Raw genomic sequence first — 24413 nt, 5'->3', positions numbered from 1 at the left:
TGCGTGCCAAATTTGGTTGAAATCGGTTCAGATTTGGATATATCTCCCATATATAGCTTTCGCCCGATTTACACTCATATGACCACAGAGGCCAATTTTTAACTCCGATTTAGTTGAAATTTTGCACAGGGAGTAGAATTAGCATTGTAGCTATGCGTTCCAAATTTGGTTGCAATCGGTTCAGATTTAGATATGGCTCTCATATATATGTTTTTCTGATTTCGACAAAAATGGTTAAAATACCAACATTTTCCTTGTAAAATCGCCACTACTTTGTCGAAAAGTTGTAAAAATGACTCTAATTTTCCTAAACTTCTAATACATATATATCGAGCGATAAATCATAAATAAACTCTTGCAATGTTTCCTTAAAATTGTTTCAGATTTAAATGTTTCCCATATATTTTTACTAACATTTTGTTCCACTCTAGTGCATTAGCCGACTAAAATTTTGAGCCTGTAGATTTTGTAGAAGTCTATCAAATTCTGTCCAGATCGAGTGATATTTAAATGTATGTATTTAGGACAAACCTTTATATATAGCACCCAACACATTTGACGGATGTGATATGATATCGAAAATTTAGATCTACAAAGTGGTACAGGGTATAATATAGTCGGCCCCGCCCGGCTTTATACTTCCGTACTTGTTTAAAACTCAATTAAGACTTTAATTGGAAAAGTTTCCTGTTACAAAAAATCGTACTATAGCGGAAGAGACTGTCCACTGTGACCATTGTAAAAGCTTCTTGTATTTTGTTATTACAATACATTTCTTGTTTTAGAATGATTTATGTTTTGTAAACTGTTTGATGGGAAAAATTAACTACCTCGTGCGAAAATTTACCTAAATTTTACTTAATTTTTTAGATTTCCACAAGTCGAGATAATCTCGAATTCCTGCCAATATAAATTTGAACTTGATTTAGCATCTTTGATATAAAGCTTTTTTAAAATTAAGAAAACATTTTGTTCTTTGAAGAATCCGTTATAATTTGGATTTTTAAACTGGCATTTGTTTGTACTTATATACACTGTTAGAAAATATGTTTTTCATATGTTCCGATATAAACAAAATGTGTTTCGGGCACAATTTTTAAACACAATGTATTTAAGTGCAAACATGTAATGTTCCTAAACTAACACTAAATGTTTTGGGACACAAATTTCGAATAAACATATATACGTATATGCAACATCAATCACAATTTGACGAATTTTCGGTAAAATTTTCAGAAATAAATGTTTCGATGTCATCATCGTTAGTACTTATTTCAATTATGGAAGGCGTTTCTGATAAAGTTAGCAAAAAAATCGACGACGTAAATTGAATGGCGACGTAAATCGAAGTTGGATGGAACGAAAAATTTGACGACGTAAATCGAAACAACGAAAACCGAGGCGACGTAAATCGAGGGATTGCTGTACATTATAAAATTATTTATGTATGTTTATACTCGACTCCACGTTCTTCTTTTGTTAGAGTTTTTGAATTCCTTCCAAAATTTCAAACTTTTATACCAAAAACAGTTTTTTGCTACAAAATTGTTAGTTTTGCAATAAAACAATAATATTTTATCCAAAAGCTCAGTCCATTTCGTTTATATCAAACACTGTTTCTGACTGTAAATCTTTAATAAACACATTTCGAAGTTTCATTATAAAAATTTAATATAGTATAAATATAAATGTGTCAATTAAAAACAAAAAAATGGTGTTCGGTCGGAGAAGGGATTCAACCCACGACCCTTTGCATGCAAGGCAGACCTAACCACTGCCCCACGTGGCCAACAAATGTATGTTTCTGTTAAATAATGGTATGTTTGCATGGACTCGTGGGCGCTGCAAACTATGCTATATAAATGTAACTTATAACGATAATTGTCTATTTACTTGTTTCAGTAAAAAAATCCTAAACTGAAAGGAGTTAGGAATAGTTTATTAACTAGAATAAGGCATGGAATTTTACTTATACTGTTTTCTTCGCTGGGTATGAGAATTTACTACTGAACATGAAAATTTTATTCCTGATAACAAAACATTCTTAAAAATAAACAAAAACCGAACTAAAACCAAGTTTCCTCAAATTTTAGTAAAATTTCTTATAAAATGATAATTCTGACTGCCTTTACTATAGAAAGCTTATAATACATACGAATAACACTTGGCATAGAAAATATTTTAGTTCATTCGTACTAAGAATTATTCAATCCAATTCGAAACTTAAGGAAACACACATGTCAGAATATAGGAAATGTTCCTATACTCGTATTTCTTTTGTCTACACTCAAAAAAAGTGAACTCTCTATTTTACTAAAGCCAATTTTACTTTATTTTAGCTCATGGAATTATTATGTTTGGAGGAAGTTTATTTTACTCTAATAATTTTTTGTGTACGTTAGTTAAATTAACTAATATCAAGGAAAACAATATACTCAAATGAAACATAAAGATTAACTAAATTCGTGTCTTCCACAAAATATTTCAGAATTTCTTTAAATATGTAAATTTTACCAAAAATGCGTCCATCATGAACTTCGTATGTCACTAAAGACATTCTTGCAATTTTGAACTCCAAGTTTTTCCTTCAAACTACAAAATTTTCTTTAACAAGTGAAAGAACTTAGTTATGTCTAATAAATTTTCTTGAATTTGTCGAAAAGTATTTACTTATTTTTAGGACATCGGCGTGATGCCAACGTTTGTAATGGTGCATTCACTGTTTTTTCAGTGTGCGTTTCTTATAAAAAATCTTCAATATTTTATTTTCTTGAATTATGCTTAGACTAAAGAATTTGGTTTTTATCATTTGTGTGGTTTGTTCTAACATAACTTAGACATACAATTATGATCAATAACAACTAACGGGTAAAAAAAAAATAAACTATATAAATCATTATCTTCCTTATCATAAAGGGTGATTTGTTAAGAGCTTGATAACTTTTGTTTTAAAAAAAATGCATAAAATTTGCAAAATCTCATCGGTTCTTTATTTGAAACGTTAGACTGGTCCATGACATTTACTTTTTGAAGATAATTTCATTTAAATGTTGACCGCGGCTGCGTCTTAGGTGGTCCATTCGGAAAGTCCAATTTTGGGCAACTTTTTCGAGCATTTCGGCCGGAATAGCCCGAATTTCTTCGGAAATGTTGTCTTCCAAAGCTGGAATAGTTGCTGGCTTATTTCTGTAGACTTTAGACTTGACGTAGCCCCACAAAAAATAGTCTAAAGGCGTCAAATCGCATGATCTTGGTGGCCAACTTACCGGTCCATTTCTTGAGATGAATTGTTCTCCGAAGTTTTCCCTCAAAATGGCCATAGAATCGCGAGCTGTGTGGCATGTAGCGCCATCTTGTTGAAACCACATGTCAACCAAGTTCAGTTCTTCCATTTTTGGCAACAAAAAGTTTGTTAGCATCGAACGATAGCGATCGCCATTCACCGTAACGTTGCGTCCAACAGCATCTGTGAAAAAATACGGTCCAATGATTCCACCAGCGTACAAACCACACCAAACAGTGCATTTTTCGGGATGCATGGGCAGTTCTTGAACGGCTTCTGGTTGCTCTTCACTCCAAATGCGGCAATTTTGCTTATTTACGTACACAGAAAAAAAGGTGTCTTGTTAATTTTAGGACCAGTTTAACTTCCACATAGTTCAAAAAATTTACTGTAATATAGTTCATTTTTCGTAACCACTGCGAAAATTAACTTAGCTAAAGGAAAACTTATAAAAATTCTGTAAATGTTTTTTAGTTCACTAACTACGAAATGGGACGGATTTTTCCTTAAATAAATTTCCAATACAATAGTTAATGCATCGTTGATTGTATTATAAAAAGACATAGGCAATATAAAAATCTTACTACGAAATGTGGACAATTTACTAAAAAAAATTTTTGTATGGAAAAAAATTTTTATAGTAAAAATTAACTTAACCACAGTACCGATTCGTATGGCGGCTTCCTACAGCTTATTTCGGTTTTTACTATAAGTTGGAGTAAAGTTCCTCACATTGAAAATTTTAGATAAAGTAGAATAAAAAGTAGTTAATTTAATCCTTGACGGGTGTATATAATTTTTTATGGATTCCTCGTAAATTTTGAATATATTTTACCTTATCCTATAGATAGAATACCAACTAATCAATAAACGTGATACTGGAAATTGAAGTGAGAAGAAATTATGAAATTATTGCATCATCTTTTTTTTTTTTTGTTTGTGTTTGTTATTGCGATGATGTTATGGAATGTGTGTTGTTGGTAAAGGGTGATTCTTTTGAGGTTAGGATTTTCATGCATTAGTATTTGACAGATCACGTGGGATTTCAGACATCGTGTCAAAGAGAAAGATGCTCAGTATGCTTTGACATTTCATCATGAATAGACTTACTAACGAGCAACGCTTGCAAATCATTGAATTTTATTACCAAAATCAGTGGCAGAAAATCCGCTTTTTTATCGACAAATTTTGTTCAGCGATGAGGCTCATTTCTGGTTGAATGGCTACGTAAATAAGCAAAATTGCCGCATTTGGAGTGAAGAGCAACCAGAAGCCGTTCAAGAACTGCCCATGCATCCCGAAAAATGCACTGTTTGGTGTGGTTTGTACGCTGGTGGAATCATTGGACCGTATTTTTTCAAAGATGCTGTTGGACGCAACGTTACGGTGAATGGCGATCGCTATCGTTCGATGCTAACAAACTTTTTGTTGCCAAAAATGGAAGAACTGAACTTGGTTGACATGTGGTTTCAACAAGATGGCGCTACATGCCACACAGCTCGCGATTCTATGGCCATTTTGAGGGAAAACTTCGGAGAACAATTCATCTCAAGAAATGGACCGGTAAGTTGGCCACCAAGATCATGCGATTTGACGCCTTTAGACTATTTTTTGTGGGGCTACGTCAAGTCTAAAGTCTACAGAAATAAGCCAGCAACTATTCCAGCTTTGGAAGACAACATTTCCGAAGAAATTCGGGCTATTCCGGCCGAAATGCTCGAAAAAGTTGCCCAAAATTGGACTTTCCGAATGGACCACCTAAGACGCAGCCGCGGTCAACATTTAAATGAAATTATCTTCAAAAAGTAAATGTCATGGACCAATCTAACGTTTCAAATAAAGAACCGATGAGATTTTGCAAATTTTATGCGTTTTTTTTTAAAAAAAAGTTATCAAGCTCTTAACAAATCACCCTTTATCTTTTGTGGTGATAGTTGTTTTGTTGCAATAGCGAGATCAGAAAGGGATCATGTGTGTGTGGAGTTGTTTTTCTTTACATATGTGTCCTTTATGACTATTTGTGTCTTTGAGTTTTATTGGTGCATTCAGTTCTGTTGATGCATTTATGAAGCGCACACGGTGTGCGCTTGCGTGCGGTATTTGTGTTTATTAATAAAAATACATTTATTTCGTAACATTTTAGAAACTGATAAGTGAATGGTGTGATGTTAGAGAAAACAAAAACACTTTATATTGATAAAAAATAAATAACTCTAAAATAAATCACATATTAAGAAACTGTATATTTCTATTAATAATTTAAAATTAGTGCGGTTTTAAATTGGTTTACATAAAAATATTCATAATGAGTGGTAATAAAATGATCTATATTTACTCTACATCTGGATCACAGTACAATTTTTTGAGTCTATATTTTTATGTTATAGCGAGTCCTTAAGGTGTGTACTAAGTTCGAGTTTAGGTGCTAAAATCAGAAATAAATCAGTAAGAAAAGTATAAAATTATACGCCTTCGATGCAAATTTAAATATAACTTGATGGAGAATAGCTCGAAACAAGTTTTTTATAAAGTTTATATTCTTTAAATGGATTACACGATTAAGAACAGAAAATCGTTTTTAAGCTTATGTAGAACGCTGTTTTTTAATTTAATATGATGAATTGTTTTCAAGTTATTCCAATATATATAGCGGAAGTCCCTTAATTTTGAACATAACCGTATATCTCAAAAAGTCGAGCTCTTAAAAAAACAAGTGTAAATTTGGATTCAGCAACCTCAAATTACTAAAAATTTGATATAAATTTTAAATGAACACAAAAACGGTTCAATTTTGTTCCCATGTATTTCTAAAGAAAACTAATCATGAAAAATTGGGATTTTAGCCACTAAACTCGAACTTAATATCCACCATAAATACTAAATGCTATATTGACAAGTGGAAATTATATCTAATTTTATAATATTTTTATTTCATTTATATTCTGAGAAGGATTTCAAAAATGTCCCATTTGTGCATGGATATGATTCCACTAATGTAGTAATTGGATGATTTTTTTTTCAATGTGGTAAGTTTTTCGTCCATTTGTAATAAAGCCAAAATTTCTATTTATTAAAAATAATTTTCATTTGCAGGATGACAGCAAATCTAATGGTATTTTTTGGAATCTTCTTACTGTTTAATGCTATCTAAGCTGATATCCCTATTGGCTCTAAGAAAATTCTCTTGTAAGTTAAAGATCAAAATACCATAGAATTTGATAATATTTTTATATTTCATATACCTTTTTAACTTCAGAGGCTTATGACGCAAATCCACACAACAAAAACTAGCGAAATCGGTGAAATTGGACAAAAATGAAATGAAAATAGCAACTTATGGCATATATCTTTCATATGGATAGAAAATGGAAATTGATATTAATTAGTTTCATTCTACTAACATAGAATATTACTCTTTTGAAGAAGCAATTACTAACTACGGAAAAGTAACAACATACAGCGTACAAATAAAAACATTTCTTTTATTGTATATCATAAGCCATAGTTTTATGTAATATAATAATAATTTTTTGAAATAAAATACTGGTAGTTATGAAAAATTGTCTTATATTGTACGAAAAATTTCTTAGTTGTATACAGGCTTGTTGTACCTTTAATTCCTAAATTTATTTACTTCTTTGAAAATTATACTGATAAATAGTTTATTTGAAACCAATTTCTAAATATAGGATTCCCAAAAACTTGTTCATTTTTCCGGATAGCAGGAATATTTTGAATGAGTGTAAGTACATTCTTCCCTCAGCGTAGTAAGAATGAACTAAAATACGATGCAATACATAAACTTATTTATAAGAAAATCATGAACTTATCTAGATGAAAAAAATCTTTGGCGCCAAATCATGGTCATTCTTACTATGGGTTAGTTCATTTTTCGTAAACAATAGTAAACTTTTTTTTCGGTGTAGCCATTCAACCAGAAATGAGCCTCATCGCTGAACAAAATTTGTCGATAAAAAAGCGGATTTTCTGCCAACTTTTCTAGGGCCCATTCACTGAAAATTCGACGTTGTGGCAGATCGTTCGTCTATTCATGATGAAATGTCAAAGCATACTGAGCATCTTTCTCTTTGACACCATGTCTGAAATCCCACGTGATCTGTCAAATACTAATGCATGAAAATCCTAACCTCAAAAGAATCACCCTTTATTAACGATGTCAGCATGTTCCTTCTAATATGTAGATGCGCCTAGATTTCCAATAAATCAGCAGCCTGTAAGCTAAATTAGTTTTTCTGAAAGTAAACAGAATAATTCGAATTTAATTTTGTTCAATTAAAAGTTAATTTTGTTAAACATTACCTGCATTGAATATAAAGTTCAATTCTTAGTTCCAGGTTGCAGATTTATAATCTTCTTTTGCAGTTGTAGTCTTTTAGCATAAAAAGGTGTATTAAGGAGCTCGGTAATTTAATTTTAGTAACAATTCCTTTCCAAAATTTCCACACATTAAAATCGTCTATTAAAACTTGAACCAATCAAAGACAAGAATAATGGCAAAGCAATGTAATATTTGGTATTATATTGATGATGGTTAGGTTAGGTTAGGTTAAAGTGGCAGCCCGATTAAGATTCAGGCTCACTTAGACTATTCAGTCCATTGTGATACCACATTATATATACATTATATATTGATGATACTTTGCAAATTCTGGAAATAGATAAAAATGTAAATGGAAAATACATATTTTCATTATTTTCGGATATTTTTCATATTTTTAAATCAAAAGAAGGAACTTTTTTACCATTGCATAATTCAGCTCATTAGTTTATATATCATGTATACATCTCTCTACTTGGTTTCAAACTGAAAAGGCAAATGATGGAGTTGATGGGATTGATTGGTTAATTTCACGAAATAAAATTGGTCACTAAAAGAAACGAATAAAAAATATATTATTTTAGTCCATTTAATGTAAACAGGCTTCAATGGAAAACTGTATTCACATTTCACAATTGCTTACCTTCGATAAACGTAGATTGTTTTCCATTTTTACAATACCACAAAATACAAACAGGTAATTTCAAATGCGTTCTGCCATATATTTTTTCAAACCTTTACCACGTGGCCATTTGTTGTTGCACACTTTATTTATTTCAACCCTTTGCTATGATTTGTTGTTGCGTTCATAATATTTATGCACACATTTCGAACGCAGCAGACAGAATGTCGCCAATCATGCTTTTCAATTTAACCGAAAAACAAAAACACAACCTTTCGTTACGAGTTACTTCCACAGACTAATCTCTCTATCATACGTTGTTGAATAATTACCCATTCTCTTGTTCTCTTTTCGCTCTTTCCATCGCTCAAAATTATTCAATTTCAATCACAAAGGTGATTGGATCAATCACATGTGTAATTGGAAACGGAAAAATTTTCAATCACGTTTGTAATTGAAAATTATTTCCGAATTGATTAACAAATTGATTGAATCAATTAATATTTTAATTGGAAACGTAACAAATATCAATCATATTTTAATTGGTTTTTATTCGGATTTGATTAAATAATTAATTGAATCAATTAACATATTAATTGAATCCGTTTCCAAATTCAATTAAATGTTTAATTGAAAAAATTTCGGTGATAATTTTTTGTGTGTACACTTCACTTGTCCGTCCATTCCTGGAATATGCGTCTGTCGTTTGGTCTCCCAGTTATCAATGTTATGTTGATAGAGTAGAATCTGTTCAGAGGAGATTTCTACTTTTTGCGTTACGTGGTTTAGGTTGGACTGATCCTTAGGATCTCCCTCCTTATGTCAATCGCTTGAAATTGATAGATTTACCGACACTTGAGAGGAGACGTATAGTGTTGATGTGGTTTTCATTATTAGACTCTTGAAAGGTGAAATTAACTCACAACAATTAATTAGTAAACTTAACAATAATGTGCCTTCACGCGTCACACGATAATATTTTCCATTGAAACTACCCGTCTGTAGAAATAATTACGAGGAACACAGTTCCTTTTATCGGCTCTGTAAACAACGTATTTGATTTATCTGATCCGATACATACTGTTAAACGGGTTTTGCTACATGTCGCACAGCATCTTAATCTTTGCCATGAAACTTCGTTATAATTCTACCTAAGTCTCTTTTCCTCGTACCTTAGAAAAATTGACTGTCTCGGGAATTGTTCCAGTTCACTTCTCTCCTGCTCTGAATGTATCACTGTTTCTGTCTTCCAAGTTCTTCCTGTTAACCTATATCGTCTGTCAGCAAATTGTTCCTGCCACTACCGTTCTATTATTTTCTTCTATTTACTGTTTCCTGATTGTCGTCTCACCGATTCCTGCAATCTGATCGCTTCAATTGTTCCTATCACCAGCTTACATTCTATGTTCCTGTTTGTGATTATCTATTTATTATGCCAACGTACACCAGTTTTTTTCTTCTCAACTTCTTTTTTATACTCTAAAGAAGTTGAATTTATTTTGATCATTTAAACCAGTTTTTTTATATCCTTAATTATTTGTTTCTGGTCCGTATCCGTGGTCCGTGCGCTTAAAAATAATTTGCTAAAAATTTGAGTTCCAAACATATAATTTTTACACCGAAACATGTGAAAAAAGTCTTTTTCGTCTGTGTATGCGCCAAATCAAAATCATATGAATAGAACTATGCCATAATTTTTCTTTTTTTTTCTTTCATAAAAATGTTGCAGACATACAGTATTGGCCAAGGTAACCAACCCCTCAGTACATTTTTTAGATATGATAATTTTTTGAAGAAAACAAAGGTATTAATAATTATTATTTAACCTTCAAAAGAAAGACAAGGACATTTTTTATGGCGGATTTAATTTTATTTATTTCATGAATTTAGTTCAAAAATTTCTTATTTTAATTATTTTTTGCTTACTTTAATGACGTGAACTAAAAATGAGAAAAACAGTTTTATACAAATGAAGTACACAATTTTACCAAATATGGAAATAGCTTCCTGAAATGGGTGAAGTTTGAAGTTAAATTGTGTCAGTCTAGAACTTCATATAGCGCTAAAGACATTTTTAATTCCATTTTTTCTTCCAAAATATGAAATTTTATTAAACAACAGAAAATAATGTATTTTTTAAAATAAATTTTCTTCAATTTAATAAAAGTTATTAACTTATTTGTATCATGTTCTAATTTAAAGCTACATTTTCTTTCATGGTGGGTTCACTTTTTTCTGGCTGAATATTTTTATTTATTTATATCATTATTACAGAAAAACACAACATGTAAGGAATTCAGAATTTTATATCGCAAATATAAACGGATAAAACTAAAGCATCGCCATTTTAAGATACAAAAATACTGTTGAAATCAAACCAGTGAAAACTCGCACACGTGGACACTTGATTTGTCTTAAATTTCGATGTACTTATTCGTTATTACAGAGAGCTATAGTTAATTTGCACTTTTAGAAATAATTTCGTCAGACCGTTGTAATATATCCGTTGGCTAATTTTGGTATTTATTTCTTGCAGGTTGCTGCGCGATTTTGCGAAGGCGGTCATATTTGCTCTTTACCGAGAGAATGTTGTACACAAGGCTGTTGTCCTCCATACCAAAGTGGACCACGGCAGCTGCCACCACCATCTGAGCATGTACTCAACTTATTTTTCATTAGTCATTGGTTTTTTTGGTAAGTATTGAATTTTGAATTTGAATTTTTGTTGGGAGTCTAAGCAACGTTTTATCTTATCGTTTTTTGGGAAATAATTGCGCAACTTTTGAACGAATAAAGATATCAAAGATATTATCTTTGTGTGAAAGCTGAGGTATTTTCTCTAAGTTTTCGAGTTTTGTAGGCGTTGAAGGCCGAGAAGTTCCGTTTTTAGGTTTAGATCCGTTTGTTTACCTATGTTCTTTAGTTTAAAAGTTGTATACATCAAAGCAAAAAAACAAATTTCTTAAAAAAATGGACACATGAGGCTTGACTAACTAACTGTGAAAGGTTTCAACATCCTATCGGTAAACATCTGAGAAATATGCACATTACAAAAAATTACGCTTTTATCAGATATCCCCATTTGGGGAATTTTGATTCGAAATTTGGGAATGGTATTGAGCAATATTTCTTAAAACATTTTTCATGCAAAAATCAATAATTTTTTCATAATCACTTCAAAGTGATAAAGGTTTCAATTCATATTTTTAATTCCCAAAACAAAAATTGTATTAAAAAACTTGTTTATTGTCAAAAAAAAAAAAAAAAACGTTTTAATTTTCGTATTTTTGTTTTTTTTTTCGAATATATAAGAGTTCTCACAAATACACGTGATCATTACAAAAATTAATTGATTCATTTAAAATTTTCATTAAAATGAGATAATGCTACAATTAAGAGAATGACTGAAAATTTTCAATTATTTTAATAATAAATAATTTTTTATAAATACATTTTTTAATAAAAACAGTAATTCAATTAAGATTTAAAAAATTAAATTAAATATTTTACCAGGCTTCTTAAAGAATGAAGTGAAAATATAATTATTAACTGAATTTTATTTATTTTTAAACTAATTTCTCATTTGATTCAATAAAATTATTGACTGATTTTTTTCGAAATCCAAACCGAGTTTTCAATTAAACCTGTTGTTGAGTTGAGTTTTACCCGAAATCAATTAATTTTTCAATTGATTAAATACATAGATTTTAAACGCTAAATTGAAAAATAATTGAACTAAATCTTTTATTTTAAAAATTAATTGATTTTGGGTTGAAACTCAACTACAGGTTTAATTGAAAACTCGATTCCTTTTCAACTAAATTAATGTATTTTGTGCTTAAAACAAGTTCAATTTAAAAAATTATTTAGATCCATTAACCCTAGCTTAGGCACCAATGTTTTTCTATATTATCTGCCACTATTTACATATGTAAATATTTTGTTTGTTATTTTTAACTTCGTATCGGCTTTTTTATGTTTGTTTTGCATTCTGATATTCGCTACAGAAAAAAATATTGTTATGTTTTGAACATTATCTGTTCGACATTATTGAAATCGTTTCAGAGTTAGATATGGCTCCCATATATACCTTTCGCGCGATATACACATATATTACCACAGAAACCAAAGTTTTGCTCCCATATACGTGAAATTTTTTAATAAAAACAGTAATTGATTCAATTAAGATTTAAAAAATTTAATTAAATATTTTACCAGGCTTCTTAAAAATGAAGTGAAAATATAACAAGCATATACAGTAAGTATATACAGTAAGTTCGGCCGGGCCGAATCTTAAATACCCACCACCACACCCTCACAAAAAATCGCTTCTGTAACATATACTCCCAAACATATTTTGCTTCAAGCATATACATTTTTGGGTATTGCCCAAACATTTATATGTTTGATCTCTTCCAATATATAATATGTTTGAAAGCATATTGGTCTAAACAATATATGTTTGGGTAGTCTAAGTTCCAAACATTTTGTATTTTTGCATCCAAATTCAATAATGTTGTCTTCCAAAAAACAATATGTTATTATGTGAACATATAATATGTTTGGAAGCATTTTGCACCCAAAAATATTATATGCTTAAAAAAATTCTCCCAAACATATTGTGCTCAAAATTTTATTTATTTATTTATATATTTACAATCATAATGAATTACGAAAATAAACAGGTAATATAGGTGCTAACAACATAGGTTTTCGACCTGAATGCTCAAAATTTTGTTTCTGCCTAATTGTATATTCCCCCACATCTTTCTCACTTCCACGAGATTTTTTAGTTCTTAGCACCTTTTTCTGTAATACAAACATTGTAGAAGAAATTATTCAATTTTATGATTTTTTTTATTTTAATTTTACCTTTTGCCGGACGGGGATTCGAACAGCGGACCACACAGTTTGTAAGGATCAAAGTTTGTAAGGATATATGCTTGCACTCAAAAATATTGTGTTTAAAAATTTGTTTTCCAAACATATAATGTTTATAGCCAAACATATGAAAAACAGTCTTTTTCATCCGTGTACGTAAAAAAATATATGTAAAACAAGTAAGTAAAGTAGAAAGTCGAGCGGGGCCGACTATATCATACCCTAAACCACCATTACAGAATTAGTAATCATAAGCATTTGTGGGGTAACATATAGGTCTGGGAGATAAACCGCAGTTGCATATTTAAGAAAATTAAGGGGTAAATGTCTACACGGATGAAAAAGACTGCTTTTCATATGTTTGGCTATAAACATTATATGTTTGGAACACAAATTTTTAAACACAATATTTTTGAGTGCAAGCATATAATGTTCATAAACTAGCATAACATGTTTGGGACATATATGTTAATATGTTAGAACATATTATGTTTGGGACATAAAATGTTTGTAAATATAATATGCTTGGATGCAAACATATATTAATTTAGAAATAGCCTATAAACATATATGTGTTTAGTAGCTTGGAGCGCTATTTAACAGGGAGCGATATTGAATTAAGTTGGTGGTTGTTGCTTGTTATTACAAAATTAACATTTTATTTTTCCTTGGGCAATTGATCAGCTACTTCTTTGATCCTTACAAACTGTGTGGTCCGCTGTTCGAATCCCCGTCCGGCAAAAGGTAAAATTAAAATAAAAAAATTGAATAATTTCTTCTACAATGTTTGTATTACAGAAAAAGGTGCTAAGAACTAAAAAATGTCGTGGAAGTGAGAAAGATGTGGGGGAATAAACAATTAGGCAGAAACAAAATTTTAAGCATTCAGGTCGAAAACCTATGTTGTTAGCACCTATATTACCTGTTTATTTTCATAATTCATTATGATTGTAAATATATAAATAAATAAATAAAATTTTGAGCACAATATTGTTTGGGAGAATTTTTTAAGCATATAATATTTTTGGGTGCAAAATGCTTCCAAACATATTATATGTTCACAAAATAACATATTGTTTTTTGGAAGACAACATTATTGAATTTGGATGCAAAAATACAAAATGTTTGGAACATAGACTACCCAAACATATATTGTTTAGACCAATATGCTTTCAAACATATTATATATTGGCAGAGATCTAACATATAAATGTTTGGGCAATACCCAAAAATATATATGCTTGAAGCAAAATATGTTTGGGAGTATATGTTACAGAAGCGATTTTTTATAAGGGTGTATATAACTTAGAATATAAATTTGTATTACGACCACGGTTGCCACAGTTGGTAGAATTCTACCCAAATTAGTAATCTTTTTTGTTAAATCTTTATAAAAATAAAATTTTGGAAAAAGTTTCTATAAACAAATTTTTGTGAAAAATTTTTCTATAGAAATAAAATTTTGACAAGAAACTCTATAGAAATACAATTTTGACAAAATGTTCTATAGAAATAAAATGTTGACAAAATTTTCTACAGGAATAAAGTTTACCACACATTGTTAAAGATCAAGCCTTGCTGGCTTCTAATTTCCTCCTCTAGAGCCACCAAAATGTAAAACTTATTACAAATTGTGTTGAGTGAAAATGTCCTACATTGTGGCCATACGTCCCTACAAGACGCTAAATATTAGAAAAACCCTACACACGGATGAAAAAGACTGTTTTTCATATGTTTGGCTATAAACATTATATGTTTGGAACACAAATTTTTAAACACAATATTTTTGAGTGCAATCATATAATGTCCATAAACTAGCATAACATGTTTGGGACATACACAGTCTCACATAAGTTTACATACCCTTGAGGTTTTTACCTTATAACTAAACATGTTTCTTGTTGTTGTTTATAATCCAGACTAAAAACATCTTCTTGAAAATGGACAAATACTTTGTTTTTCAAATTAATTTACAAAATCTAAAGCATATATATGCATATTTTATTATATTTTAATAATTAAAGAAAATACAATTTCTTAAACCGTATGTAAACTTGTGTAAGACTGTGTATATGTTAATATGTTAGAACATATTATGTTTGGGACATAAAATGTTTGTAAATATAATATGGTTGGATGCAAACATATATTAATTAAGAAATAGCCTATAAACATATATGTGTTTAGTAGCTTGGAGCGCTATTTAACAGGGAGCGATATTGAATTAAGTTGGTGGTTGTTGCTTGTTATTACAAAATTAACATTTTATTTTTCCTTGGGCAATTGATCAGCTACTTCTTTGATCCTTACAAACTGTGTGGTCCGCTGTTCGAATCCCCGTCCGGCAAAAGGTAAAATTAAAATAAAAAAAATCATACAATTGAATAATTTCTTCTACAATGTTTGTATTACAGAAAAAGGTGCTAAGAACTAAAAAAATTGGGCAGAAACAAAATTTTGAGCATTCAGGTCGAAAACCTATGTTGTTAGCACCTATATTACCTGTTTATTTTCATAATTCATTATGATTGTAAATATATAAATAAATAAATAAAATTTTGGGCACAATATTGTTTGGGAGAATTTTTTTTAAGCATATAATATTTTTGGGTGAAAAATGCTTCCAAACATATTATATGTTCACATAATAACATATTGTTTTTTAGAAGACAACATTATTGAATTTGGATGCAAAAATACAAAATGTTTGGAAATTGACTACCCAAACATATATTGTTTAGACCAATATGCTTTCAAACATTATTTATTGGAAGAGATCAAACATATAAATGTTTGGGCAATACCCAAAAATGTATATGCTTGAAGCAAAATATGTTTGGGAGTATATGTTACAGAAGCGATTTTTTGTGAGCGTGCATATAGGAAATTTCCCCTACTTCTAGCAACACTGGCTGTGTTGATATTGCACCTACGGAGTTAGTATGCCACTAATATTGAGCCCATTATTAAAAAAGAGAAAATCGTTAAATTTGTGTGGGTAATAAATACAAATTTGTAAAAATCGAGCAATATTCTTATGCAAGAGCTGCAAGTACGTATAAGAAGATCGGCTAGTACATCAAAATTTGAAATTTGAGTAGCATTGGTTAATAAATAAGAGTACTATGGCCAAATTTGGGAAAATAGAGCGATGCATATATATGGAAGCTATATCTAAATCTGAACCAATTTGCATAATATTTTGCTGATTTGATTAATACCACAAAAGGTTACCTTGTGTAAAATTTGAGTAAGATCAGTTAAGAAATGAGGCCTGTATGGTCAAACATAAGGTTATTAGGGGCGAATTTTTCAAAATCGGGTGATACATATATGGGAGCTATATCTACATCTGAACCGATTTCGATGAAATTTTGCACATATAGTTAGTACTATAGATGACTGGATCTAGCCAACTTTTAGTAAGATCGGTTAATAAATAAGGGTTCTATGGCCAAATTTGAGAAAATCGGGCTATAAATATATATGGGAGCTATATCTAAATCTGAAGCGATTTCGATGATTTTTTGCACATATAGTTAGTGCTACAGAAGACTACATTTAGCCAAATTTGAGTAAGATCGGTTGATAAATAAGGGTTTTATGGCCAAATTTAGAAAAATCGGGCGATACATATATATGAGAGCTATATCTAAATCTGAACCGATTTGGATGAAATTTTGCAGACTTGGAGGGCGATGGAAAATATTACCTTTTGCCAAATTTGGTTACGATCCGCTTGAAAAAAAGCGCAACATGACCCCATTTGTCGAAATCGGGCGATCCACATATATGGGAGCTATATCTAAATTTGATCCGATTTCTTCCAAATTCAATAGCGTTCGTCCTTGTGGCCAAAAAACTCCCTGTACCAAATTTCATCAAAATCGGTTAATAATTGCGACCGGAATCCTGTGAACAACAAATACATGGACAGACAGACGGACGGACACCAAGCGCTAGATCGACTCAGGAGGTGATTCTGAGTCGATCGGTATATATTTTATGGGGTCTAAAATCAATATTTCTGTTAGGCACATTTTTTGGCCGATCAAACTTATTATACCTTGACCACTATGTGGTTTAGGGTATAAATATGGACCGATACTCACCGATTTCGGCACACCTTTTTATAGTACTAATATCTCTATCTATATCTCTAGGTTTCAAATTTCAGGAAAATTTAATAAAAACTACGGATTCTAGAAGCCCAAGAAGTAAAATCGGGAGATCGGTCAATATGGGGGCTATGTCAAAACATGGACCGATACTCACCATGGCACACCTCTCTATGGTCCTAAAATACCTCTAGATTTCAAATTTAAAGCAAATTGGATAAAAACTACGGTTTCTATAAGCCCAAGACCCCAAATCGGGAGGTCGGTTTATATGGGGACTATATCAAAACCTGGACTGATATAACCCATCTTCGAACTTGACCTGCCTGCAGACAAAGGACGAGTTTGTGCAAAATTTCAGCACATTGCTTCATTATTGAAGACTGTAGCGTGATTACAACAGACAGACGGATGGTTATATCATCTTAGAATTTCTCCCTGATCAAGAATATATATACTTTATATAGTCGGTAATCGATATTTCGATGTGTTACAAACGGAATGACAAACTTATTATACCATTCTATGGTGGTGGGTATAAACAGGAAGCGTCCTACAAGTATGTGGGCAATGTAAAAAACCAGTCTGTGTGGAGCACAGCTGGGTGCAAACTAAATGCTAGAGTTGCCCAAAAATATACATTTTGAGTTTTTATTTCCTCTTCTTTTATTTGTATTGTTTTCATATGAAATAATTCAAAACAAATCAACTAAAAGTGTCTTTAACCAAAAATATTTACATTTGTAAATAATGGCAGATTTTGAAAAAAAAATATATTGAAAAACTGCTATATTATAAAAAATATTGTTAAATATGTACGTATTATAAAAGAGCACAAAAAATTAGACATTGAGTCCAAATTACATAAAAATTGGATAAATATTGTTGAAATGGCAAGAGTTTCAAAAATGAAATATTTACATTTGTATATAGTGCCAAAGCTAGGGTTAAAACAAACAAACAAACTTTCTGTGAAAATAGATCTAATAAGTGATCCAGCATAGATAACCTGGAATATACCATAGAATATACAACTCTCACTCTTGATTCAGGACCATTCTCGTGAACCATAATAATATTCATGATTCACAGAAAAAAAAGTGTCTCGTAAATTTAAGAAGATTTTTACAATAATTTATTACAAGAATTTTCCAGAATTTTAGTTCATTTTTCGTATCTTCAACGAAAATTAACTACTCGGAAGGAAATTGTACAAATTCTAAGTAGCAATCGTTTAGTTCATGGCCTACAAAATACGATGGAAAATTCCTTAAAAAATTTCTTAACTGGTAGTTAAAAATTCGTTTGTCATGCTATAACACTACTTGTGAAATGTAAAGTACTTTCTAAATAATAAGTGCAATTTACTATAAGATTTTTTTGTATGAGAAAATATTTTTTTACGAAAAATGAACTTGAAAGTGGATAGCAATTTCTTACTGACAATTCTTATAGTTAATAATTGTTGGTAAAAAATTACCCAATGAAATATTTTTAGTTCACATGTAATAAAATTTATAGACATTTTCGTCAAAAATGGTAGATAACATTTCTTGAAAATTTGGCAAATTTTAAGTTAAACGTTTCATCGTTCATAAACTGGTGTGCCTTTACGAATATTATTCTTAGAGTAAATTTTCAGCAGATGCGACGAACTAATGAATAGTACAGAGATTTTTATCGGCATAGTGGAATGTGACTAATGTAAAGATGATGTTACTTGAGTTTTGTTGTGTATACATGAGCGTTGGTTGTTTTTATTTTTGTTCATTTAGTGGTTTGTGTGTGTGTGTGTTTATTGTGTGGATGGTTTATTTGGCTGGATGAGGTGTTGTTTTCAATAAAGGCACATGTGTTTTTGTTGTTGTAGGAATGTTTTGGCTTTGCTTGGTTTTGTTTGGCATGCTTCAGTTGTATATTTGGCGTTGGCGTGGACTGTTGCATCTTTTAAGTAGGTATGCAACAAGGGAATATAAAGGCATGGAATATTTTGGATTTTTGAGACATATATTGGTGTTTGTTTATTAAACCTTTTAAATGTAGGTAGTTTAGAAAAAAGTTATTACGAATATTTAGGAAAATATGTTGAAAGTGTATTGAAATTTTTGTATTCTAAGTAAAAAATTAATATTCAATTCCAGATGAATTTGGAAAATTTTTATTATATCTCAGCGTATAGTTTATTCATAAATTGGTAAGTATTTTTTTAACATGACTTTCTTTTAAAAAGAATATTTTTTATGTATATTATTATTTGTTAATTATTTTTTTGGAAACCAGTTTAATGTTTTCTTTGTTGTAAAAACAATATTTAATTTCAGAGCAACTCCAGATGGATTCGGACAAATTTAAAAAATAGAGAATTGGTAAGTTTTCTTTTAAAAATTGGCTTTATTTCAACTAGAATATTTACGTTTTTGTGACCTATTTATCATCAAAATTACAGGTTTTTAATGCCTTATTTTAGTATTTTTTAATCAAAATTTTTGGAAACCAATGTAATATTTTTAATGTAAAAACAAATATTTAATTTCAGAATAACCCCTTAAAAATTTGGGCAAATTTTTAGTACTCCTTTGCCTGTAATTTAATAGTGAATTGGTAAGGATTCTTTAACTTTCTTTTAGCCCTGGACAGTCATCCTTATTTTTTGCACATTAACGTCAGCCTTTGTCATTTTGACTACGGCTCATTTCAAGACGCTAAAATTTTCATCGTGAGCGAAAAAGTGAACCAAACTTGAGTTTATTTTCTTACTCAATTTGGTTTTAAGTAGTATAAAACAAAAATTCATAAAACGGTCGAATTAGTATAACTTAAATTCACCATTTCCCAATAGACTAAAATGCATTTTAAATCGAAAATGAAATTACGTGTCGTCGTTTTGACGAATGATGACTGTCTAGGGTTATCAAGAATATTTGGTTTTTAATGCATATTATTATTTTTTCATTAGATTTTTTGAAATCTTATTTAATAATTTTATTTAATATTTAATTTCAGAGTAACCCAAATAAATTTGGACAACTTTTTATATTTCCCCTCAGCGTACAATTTAATAGAGAATTGGTAAGTTTTATATTAAAACTTTGGCTTTCTTTCAACTAGAATATTTATTTTATTATATCCTTCACATCGATAAACACACAGTTTTATGAGTTTATATAGAATACTTCATTATTTCTCTAATTGTTTCAGGTACAAATTTATGAGATACGTTTTCCAAAGAAAAGTTGAATTCCTTACACCATTTGATAAAATGCCCCCAAATATGGTAAGTTACAAGCTAAAATAAAGATTTAAAAAATTATATTTCATTACATGGTGTTAATTTTTAACAATTTTCATCATTGCTTCCATTTTTTTCCAGCAAGATACGATGAATAAAACAAGGATAAGTCAAAATGTTCAAACAGCGAGTTCAAATGAACTACTCTCTGTTCCACGTGGTCATAATTTTTATTCACAAAAAACATTGTATTAAGAACTTTCATCATAAGTTTTTATAATAAAGTACTGTTGCTTAAAGAAAGTTTAATTTTAATGTATGAAAATTTTCATAATAGTAAAACAGTTTGTTGTTCCTTTAATTATTTAATTTCTCTGTGCTGTGGAATGATTGATTTAAAAATAGTTTAGTCGTCGACATTTTAAAGAGACTGTTAACCAATTTTTATTATCGGGTTTCCCAAAAAATAAGCAAGTAAAACAAAATAATACTGACTTTTTAACTTGGTAGTGGTATATAAATCTTATGGCATTGTAAAAATGAACTAAAATACAATGTTATAGATGAACTAAAATTTAAGAGAATTATAAACTAGACAAGTTGAAAAAAATCTTAAGGGCTAAATCATGGTCAATATTACTACAGTTTAGTTCATTTTGCAATGGAAAAAGGTTCACTGTTTTTTCAGTGTTCACAACAATTCTTGTGGTTCATTAATAGTAACATTTCCATAACTCACGACGGAAAAAATTATTCACCAACAATCAAACAATGGCTGAAATTGGTGAGCGTGCTTGAATTTTATGGTGATGTAAATCCGTTCAATCAATTGATGTTTCTATTGAATAAATTAATTGATTTTATAATGCATGATTGTCCTCCGTCGAATGGATAAATTTATATCGGCTTAGTCGGCTTCATTTATACACCCAGAAAAAAGTGACCCCTTATTTAAATTAAAATGAACTCATTGTGAAGAAAGTTGAACTTCGTGTAGCGCCAAAGACATTTTTATTTGTTGGAACGATGTGATTTTCGTAGAAATTAGGTAGAATGCATTCCATATATTACTACAGAAACAAAAAAATTAACTGAATTGAATTCATATATGGAATGATTTTATTGAACTTTTTTCATTCATTTGAACAAATCTTACATATTTGTGGTAAATCTTTAACTTCAAAATTAGAACTAATTACCTCCGTTTTTAAATACAATTTTATTTATTTATATAGGAAATTTTTCTTCAATAAAATACATTTATTATTAATATATTAAATATATTTATTAAGAATCAACAGCATCGACTGGCCTTGAAATATTAGTTTATTATTCCACTATTTCCAATTTCCATGTAATGTTATCATCAACTGCAAAACATATTTTTTTCTTCTTCTTGTACCTTCCAGTTTTAGTAAATTGCAACGATTTTGTCCTTCTTTTACAATTTCAATACCTAAAATATAAAAAATCATAAGCCAATTTTTTCACAAAAGGTTAGCGTCACTGAATGTTACCTGATTATTCAAGATTCCAAAATAAAGGGGTTGCTATTCTGTTGGTTTTTCTTCCTTTATACACCATCACGAATATTAGGACTGTTTTAGCACTTAATACCCTAAGCCGTGAAGGACTAAAAGAAAACACAGCACTCCTTTATCCAGGACATATCCAAAAATATGCAACACTGTCATCACCTGTTTAAAAACAATCACAGAAAAAAACTTGACGTATTTCTTTCAATTTTGCATTTAAAAAACCTGAACACCCCTCATTTTGAAGGTGTGTGTATGTAGAATGTTGCTCCTATTTTGATTTTGGAATTCACTCTTCAGTTGTCAAAATGCCGTCCAAGCAAGAAGAGCAGCGTATCAAAATTTTGCTCGCGCATCGCGAAAATCCGAGCTACTCGCACGCAAAGCTGGCAAAATCGCTAAAAGTTGCCAAATCAACCGTTACAAATGTAATTAAAGTGTTTGGGGAACGTTTGTCGACAGCCAGGAAGTCTGGATCGGGGGGAAATCGAAAACCGGAAGCCGCTGAGACGACAAAGAGAGTTGCCGGTAGTTTCAAGCGAAACCCTAACCTCTCTCTCCGAGATGCCGCAAATAAGCTGGGTGTATCGTCTACAACCGTGCATCGAGCCGGACTATCGACTTACAAGAAGGTAGTGACCAGCGTTGCCACTACGAAATTTTATTTGGGGCCAAATTTTTTCCAAAATCGGACCAAAATTCCCTCCAGCGGACCAAATTTCCAATTTTGAAGAAACAGGCTTTAAAACATATTTTATTGTTGTACATAGTGCTTTTATTAAAAAAGTATAGTAAATCAGAAAGGACTGATATGATTTAGTGGTTGACATCAAAACATCCACTTTTCAACTTCAAAAGGTTGAATTTTAAAATCAATTTTAGTTGACATCAACTCGAATTTTTATTCGATTTTTTGTGATTGCAATGGTATCTAATCCCACACTGAAAAATAGCTTTCACGCCTTTTGTCTTTACGCTAATGATTTTGGTATTGATTCCGAGCTACACCAAAAAGAAGTGAACTCTATATTTCACTAAAGCCAATTTAGCATTAGTTAAATTAACTAAAAACATGACAAAATTATACACAAGTTAAGCATTAAGATTTACTAAATTCGTGTTTCTAACAACTTAGTTCATTATTTATTTTTATTTCTTTAAATTTGTAAATTTTACTACAAATGCGTCCATCATGAACTTCCTATGCCACTAAAGACATTCTTCCAATTTTGAACTCCAATTTTTTCCTTCAAGCTACAAAATTTTCTTTAACAAATGAAAAAATAATTATGTCTAATAAATTTTCTTGAATTTGTCGAAAAATATGTACTTATTTTTGTGATATTGGCGTGATGCCAGCGTTTGTAATACTGTTTAGTTAAAATTTTCTAAAAATTTTAAAAATTTTCTAAAATCAACCAAAAATTTTCTTCCTGGTGGGTTCACTGTTTTTTCAGAAGCAGAGAATTGAAGTGAGGACACATTTACGTCACAATTCTCTTTTACTACAAGTGAAAATTATTTTATGATTCAAGTAAAAAACGACTTTAAAATAATGTGTTAAAAACATCTCCCATTTTTAAACGCTTTTAGTTTTACAGTCAAACTGCAAAACGTCAACAATATTAAAGACGATTTCATTATTTTGAAGATTTTTTCAGAAATATTAAAGCCATTTTGACTTTAGTAAAACGACATTTTCTTTCATGTTAGGATAATTAACTATAAGGACTTCCTTGAAAAGTTTATAGACTTTTGGACAAGGAAACAACTTTATTTCAGAGAAATACGTCCTATGCTAATCAAAATTCGCATTCGTATTTTAAGCACATGAAATCTTTGGCTTCACGACAGTGCACATATACTATCGAATATGTGATAGAAATTTTAAATACTAGAAACAATTTATAAATTTGACCAAATTTATGAAAATGGACCAAAATGGGCCAAATTTCGTTTGGGCCGACCATCGGACCAAATTTAAAAATTAGAAATCTTTTGGACCAACTTTGGTCCGATCGGACCAAAACGGCAACGCTGGTAGTGACTCCAAATCGCGATGATAAACAAAATACGACGGCCAAAGCGCGATCCCGGAGGCTGTACACGACGATGCTGACGAAGTTTGACTGCGTGGTAATGGACGACGAAACCTACGTCAAAGCCGACTACAAACAACTTCCGGGACAGAAGTTTTATACGGCAAAAGGAAGGGGAAAGGTAGCAGATATTTTCAAGCACATAAAACTGTTAAAGTTCGCAAAGAAATATCTGGTTTGGCAAGCCATCTGTACCTGTGGCTTGAAAAGCAGCATCTTCATAGCTTCCGGGACTGTCAACCAAGAAATTTACGTGAAGAGTGTTTGAATAAACGTCTGCTGCCTTTCCTGAAGAAACACGGTTGTT

The 24413-nt window shown here is 30.6% G+C and overlaps 1 long non-coding RNA gene across 1 annotated transcript; it reads left to right on the top strand.

Annotated features, from left to right (window-relative positions):
• Positions 1-5329: 5329 nt before the first annotated feature.
• LOC142229237 (uncharacterized) lies at positions 5330-6843 on the top strand. Its single transcript, XR_012720360.1, has 4 exons — positions 5330-5595; positions 6234-6309; positions 6377-6469; positions 6540-6843. It is a non-coding gene; the product is annotated as an uncharacterized LOC142229237 (long non-coding RNA).
• The last annotated feature ends 17570 nt before the right edge of the window (positions 6844-24413 follow it).

This window comes from Haematobia irritans, chromosome 3, assembly GCF_050003625.1.
Source record: "Haematobia irritans isolate KBUSLIRL chromosome 3, ASM5000362v1, whole genome shotgun sequence".
Taxonomy (NCBI): domain Eukaryota; kingdom Metazoa; phylum Arthropoda; class Insecta; order Diptera; family Muscidae; genus Haematobia; species Haematobia irritans.
The sequence above is the reverse complement of the archived record's forward strand: the minus strand, read 5'-3'. Positions and strand labels throughout refer to the sequence as shown.